Genomic DNA, 13,293 nt, shown 5'->3' on the forward strand with positions numbered 1-13,293 from the left:
AGGAAATGCGACCATCTTATGGGCCGTGCTCCATAAAGCCATAAAGCAGTGTTGCAGTGGGAAGAATAGGAAAGCAAGAGTTGCCCCACTTTTTCTTCTTTTAATGAGGAAAGTTAAGGCGGAAATAATTCACAGCTACATCTCCGCCCCTCATCCTAACTAAATGTGGGCTTTAAAGAAACAGCAAGGTCTAACGCTGAGGCCACAAAACAGGAAGGATCAGGAACCTGAACCCTTTCCCTGTTTCTGGTACCAATTCACCATATGACCTTGGGAACGGGACTTAAGCCTTTAATTCTTTTCGTTTGTATTCCTGTGCGTGAAATATGAGTGATAATAACCCCTCCTTCCTTCCTCACAAAAGGGTGAGTGGATTCATTATGTGATCCAGAAAAGAAGTTTGAAAAGAAAAGAGCTACAGGCAGAGCTGGCCCTAGGACACCCCAGCCCAGTCTCGACCCACCTCTCTAGAACTCAGGGAGATATTGGGGAAGGGGCGGTATTTTTCTAATTCTAATTTTATTTTTTTAATTGACATCAAAGTTAGTTAGCATATGGTGCAACAGTGATTTCAGGACTAGATTCCTTAGTGCCCCTCACCTATTTAGCCCATCCCCCCCCCCACAACCTTTCCAGTAACCCTCAGTTTGTTCTACATAGTTCTCCATATTTATGAGTCTCTTCTGTTTTGTCCCCCTCCCCGTTTTTATATTATTTTTGCTTCAGGGAAGGGATGGTATTTTTAAAGACCCCTCCAGCTCATCCACACGCACAGCCTGAGAGAGCCTGAGCTGCCGACCTAGAACCCTCACCACTGTCAAGGCTAATTGGGCCCCTTCAGGCCTTGGCTTGTCCCTCTGACTTTGAGGATGATGGGGGAGGGGTGGAGGGTGCTTTTTCATGATTCTCTCTTATCCCATGCCCAGCCTGACCAAATGTTTTGAGCCCAGTAGAGGGATACATGCCTAGCAAATGGAAGGTACCTACGGAGAAATGAGGCTGGCTTTTTTAAATCAAAAGGCATAGTTTGCATTCCCTGTCACTCCTGGACAGTGTCTCCCTCCAGAGAGGTCTGTAGTCTGCCCACCTTTCCTTCCATTGGAAGAACTGTGTCGTATCTTTGCTATTCCTTTGCATGTTCTAGGTGCTCCATACATGTTTGTTGAATGAAAGATAAAAGAAAAGTGAATGGACTCGTTCTTCCCCTTCGAGAGAGTACCTGACACATATTTTACCCGGCTTTGACCTGCTGGCTGCACTGACAACCGGTTGCTTGCGTTACCCCCACGGTGGACTGCCCTGGGCCACTGCCTCTTTGCACAGAGGATTTTATCACAATGAGCCCTGGTTGTTGCTCAGACAACCTTCTTCTATGCAGTAAAAGGAGGCTCAGAGAGAAGAAATGATCTGGATCTCTGCTTCATCTAGAAACTCGCCCACAATGCTTCTCTAGAAACTTCATTGTTAATATGTTAAGTGATTGGACGACAATCACTGTATCAAAGGACTTAGAAAACTTCAGAAGCAAAGCCTGGATTTGGGATTTAAACAACATCTGGACATTGTCTTTGAGAAGTGAAGAGCACACTCACACACTTGCCCCTGTGTTACTACAACTCCAACTAATTCAGCCACAATCACAGAGAGCAAGAGAGAAAGCTTTTGACAATAGGGATGATGTGGCTTGGGTGCTACAGACCCGCCTGAGCCCTTCCCAGGGTTACATTCTTGATCTACAGCTTATTTGTTCTAATCAATTTGTGAGGGAGGCCTTGGGTTTTGTCCATCTTAGAGAGGAAAAAGCTGGGGCTTGGAGAGGAGCACCCTGCCTAGGTGGGAAGGAACCCAAAGTTCATAATTAAGTCCACCAGCAGGCTGGGTCTGGACAGAATCCGAAGATACACAAGGTTGTCCCGTCTTTGCTGTGTCCCCTTCTCTGCTCCGGCCTGCCCTCCTTGCTCTGCAGAGGCGGTCTCCTGAGCTTCATGCCTGCCCCCAAACCTGTGTCTGGGGTTGCCCTCTCTGGCCTGGCATTGGGTCCTCATGACAGCCAACTACCCTTTTCTACCCGACATCTCCCGCTTGATCACCCCTCCCAAACACAACTTGCCTCTCCTGCATTGATCTCATTTGTGCAAAGAAAAGGGTTTCTATTCCAGATCCACCAATGGCCGACTGGAAAGGGGGCCAGATGGCCAGAAACAGTGCCCCCTCCTCTGATAGCAAAGTGAGGCCACATTCACACCGTACCACTTACTCCACTAAAGTGGGGTACAGGTCCACTGTTCTCCCTCAGGAAGGTATTGCAGAAGGCCTCAAGCAAATGACAGAAAAATGTCCCCATAAGTCCCCAAAACATAATTCTTCCATGATAAGAGCACGACGATTTGTACACCGCCTACCAGAAATCAGGAACTCCAAACGTCACTACGCCTTCTGACATATTAGTATCCCCACGTTACAGATGCGAAAACTGAGGCTCAGAGCCATTCGTAACTGGCGCACTGGTGATAGAGCTTGAATCAGAACCCCGGTCTGCGGGATTTCAACACCCATGCTCTTAACTCATACATTCCTCCTCAGTCAGCCTACCTCTGAGGAGGCTGATTCGTCCCAAGCAGCACTGATAGCAGAAAGTATCTTAACATAGGGAGCTGGGTGATGCTCCAGAGGACTCCTCCTCTTCTGTATCCCCAATTCTCGCCTCTGTGGGGAGCTGACTTCCTGTCACTTTTCTCCCTGCCCTGCCCATACTTCCTTTAATCCCTCTACCTTTCATGGGTGGTTTCTGATGGAAAGGTGTTGATGGCTCTTTATAACTATCCTTTTAGTTCTTTTTTTAAAAATGGAAAAAAAAAAGTTTCTAGTTTAAAACGCGGAAGCATGGTCCAGTGAAGTAGAAAATTATGTCGGAACAAAGAACAATAAAGACAGAACCCTTAGAAGGAGATGTACCAGACCTGTACAGCCCATGGCAAAGCTATTTCACACCTCGAAAGCCTCTGTGGAACCACTGCACGCAGTGCGGGGCTCCTCGTGCTCTCCCTGAAGACATCACCAGGATGAAGGCCCTGGCTCCATACAAGGAAACATTTGGAGCAGCAGAACCGGCCCGTCACTAGGCATCGGTGAGCTACTTAGCAACTGACCAACCTTGGTAATCCGTCAGCCTCTCTGGGCCTCAGCAGCCCGCCTGCCAGTGACTTCCAGATGCTGGTGCCAGGTCGACTGTAACCGAATCACCTAGAGAGGCTTTTAAAAATTCAGCTCCCCTCCACAACTCTTACTGAACATGTCTCAGATGAAGCCGCAGAATCGGTGTGTTTTGAAAGTTCTCTGGGTAATCCCTACCTACAGCCAGACTTGGGAACCACTGGACTAGATGATATCTAAGAGAGCTTACAACTAACTGAGAACTTAGGAAATTTCCCCCTAGTCCACTAAGGGTGGTCTGATAGCACCCCCACGGTGCAGGCATTGCCAAGTGCATCCCAAACGTCAGGTCAAAAGGGACACCGGTCTCTATTGCAGACCAGAAACTGCAAGGATGAATTTTTTTTTAATTTTTGTTTTTAATGTTTATTCATTTTTGAGAGACAGAGAGAGAGAGACAAAGAGTGAGCGGGGGAGGGGCAGAGAGAGAGGGAGACAAAATCCAAAGCAGGCTCCAGGCTCTGAGCTGTCAGCACAGAGCCCAATGCAGGGCTCGAACTCACAGGCCGCAAGATCGTGACCTGAGCCAAAGTCAGATGCTCAACTGATTGAGCCACCCAGGTGCCCCGAGGATGAATTTTTTTTAATGTTTATTTATTTATTTATTGAGAGAGAGAGAGAGAGAGAGAGAGAGAGAGAGACAGAAAGAATCCCAAGCTGTCAGCACAAGATCAGCACATCTCACAAACCATGAGATCATGACCTGAGCTGAAATCAAGAGTCAGAGGTTTAACTGACTGAGCCACCCAGGCGCCCCTGCAAGGATGAATTTTGATGACCTTTTGAAATCAAGACCCAGCGAGGGGCTTGGCTGCCACCCAAGAGAGAATGGGGTTTGGCTCTTGCCTGGCTGATAGAAGGCGGTGAGTAGTTCACTGGAAACAGTGACAATTCGTAACATGCTCTTGACAGAGAGAGACCTGCTGGAAAGAAAGCTTCCCTCTGTAAACAGAGCAGATTCCTTACTTTTTCGAGTTTATTGACAAACAGAACCAACTTCAGAATTTTTTTTATGTCTAAGCATGCTTGATGAGCAAAGTCCCTGTGATGATAACATCTTGCAGGGGAAGGGATTTTAGAGAGCAAAATCTAAGACACTAGCTATTTTGGGAGAATTTTCTTAGGAACTATTGCTGTTATATGAGTTGCATTGTGTCCCCCTGCAAAAAAAAGATATGTAAAGTCCGAATTCCAGTGCCTCAGAATGTGACCTCATTTGGAAATAAGATCTTTGCAGAGGTAATCAAGTTAAAATGAGGTCACTAGTGTGGGCCCTAATCCAATATGACTGGGTTTTTATAAAAAAGGGGAAATTTAGACACAGAGACAGACACACACACCAAGAAGACCATATGAAGATACACGTGGAAAAGGTGCCATACGGGGTGCCTGGGTGACACAGTCAGTTAAGTGTCCGACTTCAGCTCAGGTCATGATTCCACAATTCGTGAGTTTGAGCCCTGCATCAAGCTCTGTGCTGACAGCTCAGCCTGCTTCAGATTCTGTGTCTCCCTCTCTCTCTGGCCCTTCCCTATTTGTACTCTGTGTCTCTCTCTCTCTCAAAAATAAGTAATAAACATTTTTTAATTAAAAAAAAAAGAAAAGAAAAGATGCCATAGGACTGGTGTGATACGTCTACAAGCCAAGGAACACCGAAGACTGCCAACAAACACCATACGCTCAGAAGAGGCAAGGAAGGACTCCACTACATGTTGCAGAGGGAGCATGGGCCCTGCTCACACCTTGATTTTGGACTTCCAGCCTGTAGAGCTGTGAGACAATACATTTCTGTCATTTTAAGCCACTCAGTTTGTGGTGCTCTGTTACCACAACCCCAGGACACGGATACTAAGCCTAGATTTTAAAATCACAACAACAAGGGCGTCTGGGTGGCTCAGTGGGTTGAGCATCTGACTTCCACTCAGGTCAAGATCCCTCGGTTTGTGAGTTCGAGCCTCACATCAGTCTTGCTGCTGTCAGCGCAGTGCCCACTTCGGATCCTCTGTCCCCTCTCTTTCTGCCCTTCCCCCACTCATACTCGCTCTCTCTCAAAAATAAATAAACATTTAAAATAACAACAACAACAACTGTCATTGGTCACAGGATTTTACATGCGTGATCTCATTTAATCCCATCCACAACCCAATGAGCTGGATTTATCATCCCTGCTTTCATTTTACTGACATCCCCACTTTAGAAAAGAGGCAGGCGTGACTAAGTAAGATTAAGAAATTTGAGGGACTCCTGGGTGGCTCAGTCAGTTAAGTGTCCACCTCTTGATTTTGGCTCAGCTCGTGATCTCATGGTTCATGGGATCGAGTACCCCAGCGGCCTCTGCACTCAGCATGGAGTCTGCTTGAGATTCTGCGTCCGTCTGCCTCTCCCCTGCACATGCACAGGTGTGATCTCTCTCTCAAATAAATAAATAAATAAATACAGACAGACAGACAGACAGACATAAGAAATTTGCTAAATACCAGACAGCTAAAAAGGGGTGGGACTTGGAGTTCGTCTAGGGCACCCCACTCCATATTATATTGCTGCCGACAGTGTAGAGAAGATTACACGGAAGAACCACACCTGGGGGGAGAGGGGAACTAAGCTGTTCCTAGAAAACCGCTGAGGCTGATATTTATGGCCTCATCTCATTATTTTGCTTAAAGTAAAATTGCAGATCAGAAGATAAGATAGAAAAGGTAAATACCAAAAGACACTACTAAGTGAAATGTAAAATCGTTTTAAAGTAAGTCATCTGAGATTGGCCAGACCCTGCTTCTAATTCTTAGTATAAATTCATCAATGATTGAGTCTGCATATTTATAAAGATGATTAAAAACAGTGATGTAAGGGGCACCTGGGTGGCTCAGTCGGTTAAACTGCCGACTTCGGCTCAGGTCACGATCTTGCGGTCCGTGGGTTCGAGCCCCGCGTCGGGCTCTGTGCTGACAGCTCAGAGCCTGGAGCCTGTTTCAGATTCTGTGTCTCCCTCTCTCTGACCCTCCGCCATTCATGCTCTGTCTCTCTCTGTCTCAAAAATAAATAAACATTAAAAAAAATTTAAAACAAACAAACAAAAAAAAACAGTGATGTAAGAAGTACGACCGTTTCCATTTCTCAGCCAATGAAACTGAGCCCTTCAGGGCGAGAAGTGACCGGCCGGGAGGACAAGGTTCACCGGAGCCAGACTGGAGCCTGGAGAGTGTAAACCTCTCCCTCTCAGTCCAGTAGGCTCTGCCTCCTTTAGAAGCAAACACGTATGTAAGGCATTCCACATACAGCTAATTATAACGAGGTAACACATATAATGTGATCCTTCCTGGTTTGTCCACCGAGATTATTTTCACCGGAATTTGCCCAGTTGAATATATAAACTATTGGGGCTGGAGGTGAAAGAGTCACGTGACTATAATATTTAAGATATTACTTTGGCTGCACATATATTTAAATCACCCATGACATCAGAAATATTGCTATTTTCAATCTCACATTTCACGAAACCATTTTATTCAAACACTTCACAAACATCTTCAGCTCTCATGGCTTCATTGTCACGAGAGCCCTTTTAGGAATCACCTAACACGGTTTTCAAGAGCACATTCTGCTCCTGCCTGAGCACTTAGAATTCCATATAGAACACTGGTTGGAAGTGTTACCTCCTCTTGTATTCGCCCTCTAAATTTAGATTCCTCATCTCTACAAGTGTAACTGTTTACCAGTATTGCTCTTTTTTTTTTTTTTACATTTATTTATTTTTGAGAAACAGAGTGAGACAAAGCATGTGTGGGGGAGGCGCAGAGAGAGAAGGAGACACAGAATCTGAAGCAGGCTTCAGGCTCTGAGCAAGCAGTCAGCACAGAGCCTGATGCGGGGCTCGAACCCACAAACTGTGAGATCATGACCTGAGCTAAAGTCGGACGCTCAACCGACTGAGCCAACCAGGCGCCCCACCACTATTGCTCTTAAATGATCTTTAAGAATTCATCTACAATGCTACACAGCACTGTACAACAATCACGAGGACCTCTTTGGAGGAAGAATAATAGCTGAGCGCCCATGTGTTAAATTTCTTTGCCTCCTTCTCTGTCAACTCTACCAGGAGATCCTCTCTACAAGCTTCCAAAATTAGGGAGGATTGGAGTTGTTCCGGGTTAATGAGTCTTTCCCAAACAGAACACTTTCTTATTCAAAATAACATGAGAAATTAGAGAACACCCTGAGAAGGAGACTTCCCTGCCCCCTGCTTTGTGAGGTCTAACTTTTAGGTGCTAAAAGCTTTGGCCACAAGGCAGTGGCCTAAAGATCAGACACAAGAGGGGAAATGCCTGACGTTACCTAGTGGTAATTTCAGTGATTTTCAATGATGAAACCAAACTGAACCTATGATTTTTTTAAGTTGCATTATCATGTTTGTACTTAGATAACTCAAGCAGAAATTCCCCGAGAAGGCTCATGAGTCCGTGATTATTACATACTCAGGTCTTGGTTTTATGGACGAATTCTCACATGTTGAGTCTAGCCTCTTGAATTCTCCAGGTGGAAGTGTTGGTGTCAGCCCCTGCCTGTCCTCTGTTGCATGTAGACCTGGAGGAATGTTCTTTGGGACAGGCTCAGACCTGCCTGTGACCGGGCTGCCCTGACAGGCGGCCTAGTTTTTGTGCACAGCCTCAGCCCATCAGGTTTAGGTGGCCCCCGCCACTGCCCTTCTACTCTGCTCCCCGAAACTTCCACACCCTTGGCCCCAGCCTCACCCTCCTTTGTGGGAAACTGCTTCCTCTCAAGCACTAGCATTCAAGATAAACATTTAAATTGTACTTTGCACTCATTTTCTCCATTTTGTTTCCTAGAATTTCAACATATTTTTGATACTGAGCATTGTGGGTTAAATAGGCTTTTGTAGGCTAGTCTGGGAACATTGTTTCCAGTGAAAAAATGCATTCTGTGTTAGAAACAAACAACATACACAAAGAAACGTTGGGAACACGACCTCTTTGTAGAGTAGGGACTGCCTGTCCAGCCTCATGTATCAGAGTTAAAGCATACAAGCATTCTCTTTTCAAATCTGTCAGCATTTTTTTTTTTTTTAATCTCAATCTGGGATAGAAATCTATGAATCTGGCCACATGTGGGGGACGCTGAGGAACAGACCAGTTTGATTTTATCATCCTCTTTCTCACTAGGAGGGGGGATATAGAAATAAAGTGATATGACTGCCTTCTTCCTCTTTAGGAAAATGCCAGCCTTCTAAGGGGAAGGTGGTGGGAGGTGGTTAAATTGTTCATTCAGTTGGCAGCCATCATCCACTTAATTAATTAAATCATCCAACACCCATGATGTGCTGGACACTATTCTAGGTGTTCCTGTGAAAACTGACAAAACACACAAGGTCTGTGAGGAGACTGACACTGAGTAACAGCATTAAATAAACAAGAACATGTAAAGTAGCAACAAATGCTTTTTCGAAAATCAAGCAGGGCAAGTATTAAACAGGAGAAGTGAGCCTAGGGAGCTACTTTGGGTTGGATGGCCAGGGAAGGCTTCCCTAAGGAGGAACTTTTATACCAAGATCAAAACCCAGCTATGAACAGAGAGATACAGAGAAGAGAATGCCAGGCAAAGGGAACAGGGAATGCAAAGGCCCTGAGGTTGGACAGAACTTGATTTTATTCCATGAACAAAAGGGTCAGTGTGGCTGGAGCGCAGCAAATGAGAAGGAGGGAGGGTAATGTGAGAGCTGGTGCAGAGGTGGTAAGAAACCAGATCCTGCAGGGCCTTGGGGCCAGAGTGAGATGGTTAGATCTGATCCTAAGTGCAAGGGCAACATTTGGAAGGCTTTAAACAGGGCAATGGCTTACGTCATCTGACTTGAAAGGCCACTCTCCTACTCCATGAGAAGGCCAGAGGAGAGACAGAAGTTTTAACTAATACAAAGACAGTCAGATGGTGGTGGCCATCAGCTACTGTGCACTTACCCTGTGCCTGGAACTCTTGAAAGTGTTTTTACCTACTGGGGCGCCTGGGTGGCTCAGTAGGTTGAGCGTCAGACTCTTGGTTTCAGCTCAGGTCATGATCTTACAGTTGGCGGGTTCGAGTCCCGCATCGGGCTTTGTGCTGAGTGTGCAGAGCCTGTTTGGGATTCTCTCTCCCTCTCTTTCTGCCCTTACCCTGCTCGCTCTCTGTTTCTCTTGAAATGAATGAATAAAAACTTAAAAAAATTGAAGTACTTTACATGCAATGCACTGATTAGTCCTCACAACCACTCTATACAGTGGAAATTATTACAATTTCCAAATTACACATACAGAAAATAAAAAAAAAAGTAAAGAAACTTCTCTTTGGCTGGTGGCATTACAAAAAAGCACCTGGGTGGCTCAGTCGGTTAAGTGTCCGACTTTGGCTCAGTGTCCAACATGATCTCGTGGTTCGTGGGTTCCAGCCCCACATTGGGCTCTGTGCTGACAGCTCAGAGCCTGGAGCCTGCTTTGGATTCTGTGCCTTCCTCTCTCTAGGCCCCTCCCCATTCACGATCTGTCTCTCTTTCTCAAAAATAAATACACATAAAAAATTTAAAAATAAAAAGTCCTCCTTTTATAATTACATAAGTAAATAATAGTTATTATTAAAAAACCATCTTAAATGAGCAAAAAGAAAAAATTAAATCACTTGAGATCATATCACTCTGAGATAACTACTGTTAACATTTTGGTTTATATATTCATAGACGTTGTGCTATGGAAATATATTATCTACTATTCTCAGAAGCATATGACTCCTTACTTCTGTATGTCACATAATTCTTAGATCACAGGTTTTTTTACATTCTTTTTATAATTTAGAAATACAGTCCACAATCCATTTTCAATGAAAGTATGAAAAAAAATGTTGAATTTTAATACATAGTAAATGGTGGTTTAAAATTATAGAGTAAGACTGGACTTTTTAAATGTAATGAAGTTCTCCAAAAAGCATTTTTCTGTCCTTTTCTGTGCTGACAGATCGAAAATCATCTGTCAGACATGAATTGCTCCCAAGATGGCCATACTCAGCAAGCATCCCTGGTGGGCTTGTTTGGGTCAGTCAATGGCAGAGCACGCTTTGTGGCAATAAGCCTGCACACATGTCCCACACAGCCAGCCAGCACCGTGCCTAGCATCAGGACGCCCAGTGTAGCAGCAGCAGACGTAACCTCTGCCCTCCACGTCAGCCGCTAGGGCCAGAAAAACACACTGAACAACTTGGGCCTGAGGAGTATGTCATCTCAAAAAAGTAAAGGTCATCTCAAATATCTCAAGGACGCCTCAAGGTATCGCATGAGACACCTCCATCAAAGTGTACTTCCAGAGACAAATTCCTCTGCCGTCCGAGTCCCCACACCAGGGGACTTGATGGCACCAGGAAATCTCATGTGAAGCTTCTCCACAAACTTTTCCTCTACTCTGCCTTCTTCCAAATGGTTTCTCCACCACTCTCCTGTTACTTCCCTTTCCTCTCTGTACATGTTGTCATAGTTTGGACAGTCATGGCTCCAATCCCACGACCACTAGTTTATGTGAACCTCAGACAAGTTATTTAAACCCTGAGTCTTGGGTTTCCTAATCGATAAATGGAGATAATTAATATTTGGTAAGATCATTTTCAGGATTAAATGAAATCATAAGGAACAAGCACCTGGGAGACAATAGACCATCCCTACACGCTGTTATCTCCTCGCTTCTCTCCTGCCCTCCCACGCTCACCCTTAAAAGGATCTCTTACTCCGCATTAAGCTGTGTGATATTGGTGGAAGGCCCAAATGGGCCTTGATATGAGCCCCAACCAGTCATGCTTTTGCTGTGGGATCCTGGGCAAGCCTTTAAACCCTCACGGTCTTGGGGATTACTATCAGACACAAATGAGATCGCAGATACCAAATCACTTTTTATCCAAGATAAAGCTCTTCAAAACCTAGGAGAGAATAAGAGAAACAGCCCTTGGATGAACATGAACCTTTAAATATGATAAATCCATCGTATAATCCAAAAATGTTCCACAAGCATTTTAGCGGGACTAGTTTAAAAGGGGAAAGTTAATTGCAAAATACTCAAATCTTACCCAAGACTGGTAGAAGAGAAAAGAAAGTTGACTTATGCACAACTGAGAATGAACCTAGCCTGCTTTAATGCACTACCTCTGGCCTCACCCCAATGGGTAGAGAATCACAGGGGAGGCCAGTTCAGAGAGGGAGAGCACAGGCTACGTGGAAGACGTGCCCACCTTCCCTGCTAAGCAGTAACCAGACTTCCCGCTCTGCTGGGGAACCCACGCTCAGCCCAGGCCTGAGGCCAGAGGCCAGATTGGGAAGAGGTGCTTAGGGTTTACAGAATACACATCTCCACGAGACCTACTGAGCTGCATTGTCCCCTGTGGAGACAGTGCAAGGCCTGCCACAGGGCTCTTCTGTGTCTCCCTCTATCTTGAGCACAGGGGCTTTTGAGCTGGGGTCTTTAAATGTGGCTGAAAGATATTCCAAAAGATTAGCCACAGCATCTTTTCCTGGGAATTGATCTATGGACTTAGCAAGGAGGATCAATAGGACCTGAAATGACCTGAAAGGACACTCTACATTCAAAAAGACTGCAAAGCATGTCCCCAGTAAAGTACATTCAGAAAAGGGATGGCTTAGCATCAAGTCCCTCTGGGGATGGGCTGCTCATGGGTTAAAGTGTCATTTCAATGCCTGGGATACCAAACACTTCGTCAACTTGTCCCTGTTTGTGACTTGTTGTGACCTGTTAACAGGGCCATGTGAATATATTCATTTCTGGATGATGAGTTCAAAATCAGAGTCCTGTTTGGACAATGAGTAACACATTTTGCTGTCCGTCTATTTTCTAGCGGATGGCACCTGTACCCCTCCAGGTGAAATTTCACAGTCTAAATCATCATGGCAAAAGGCCGACCTCTCCATTCCTGCACAGAGGAGACAAAATATCCTTTTGCTGGATACCCAACAAAACATGGACAAATCTATCACAGCCCAGAATATATGGGTCTTAATAAGCCTGATCTCTTTGTCCAAAGTGCATGGTAACCTCAGGAAGGTTAGGCTGCTGGTGGTGACCCACGGAGCAAAAATGTAGTGCTTCTCTAAGAACTCGGGAACCAGGTTGCCCTCAGAAAGTTAGACTAGCAAAATCTGCATCCACAATGGATTTGATGAGAATTCAGAAGGAGTAAACCAACACAGCGACCACATTTGTGACTGAAGAATTTGGAGATGCTCCAAATCCCCATCAAAGTGACTGGACTGTGATATCAGGAAGGTAGAAATAGAATGTGATTATGACTTTAAAAGTGTGAATCTGCCTAGTTGGCTGTAGAGAATGCTGTGTGGAAAAACCGGTTTGAGGAGACTGGAGCAGACAGAAAATAAGCCCAAAGTCTCAGAGGCAGGCAGGGCCATCTGAGCAGGGATGAGTGGGTGCGGGTGGCCACATTCAGGACATTATATCAGGAGTATTTCTCTTGGGGACCACATAACTAATCTCATTTATTCTAACTCCAGGCTAACGAAGCAAACATTTGGATGGAATTTATCTTCTCAAGTATGCTTATCTACAAAGGGAGACTGTGCTTGCCAAGACAACCTAAGTATTCTGGTCTATAGGTTATAATTCAGTTATATACATCAGTCTCCTGAGGTCTGATGATTGCGAATCCACTTGAGGAAGGGCAGGATCTGGGCCTCGATGAATGTGGTAAAGTTTGTGGTAAGTAAGTCGGCTGGAAACACCCTTCTATTCGCTCAGTGTAGAGTAATATCAAAAATACTGTATACCCACCCTCTGCCATGGTAGCATTTGCATGTGAATGATGGCAGGACCTAAAAAATCTTTTTGCTGAATAAACTAAAATATTTTTTAAAGCAATAAAATAAAGTAATACTTAGGAAAAGTTGTTTTTGGTTTGGCGGGGGAGAGGGGGGGTTGTAGAGACAGAGAGAGAGCAAGCGCAACCGGTAGAGGGAGAGAGAATCTTAAGCAGGCCCCACCCCCAGCACAAAGCCCAACAAGGAGCTCAATCTCACAACCCTGAGATCATGAC

The sequence above is a fragment of the Lynx canadensis genome, chromosome B1 (genome assembly GCF_007474595.2).
Source record: "Lynx canadensis isolate LIC74 chromosome B1, mLynCan4.pri.v2, whole genome shotgun sequence".
Lineage (NCBI taxonomy): Eukaryota > Metazoa > Chordata > Mammalia > Carnivora > Felidae > Lynx > Lynx canadensis.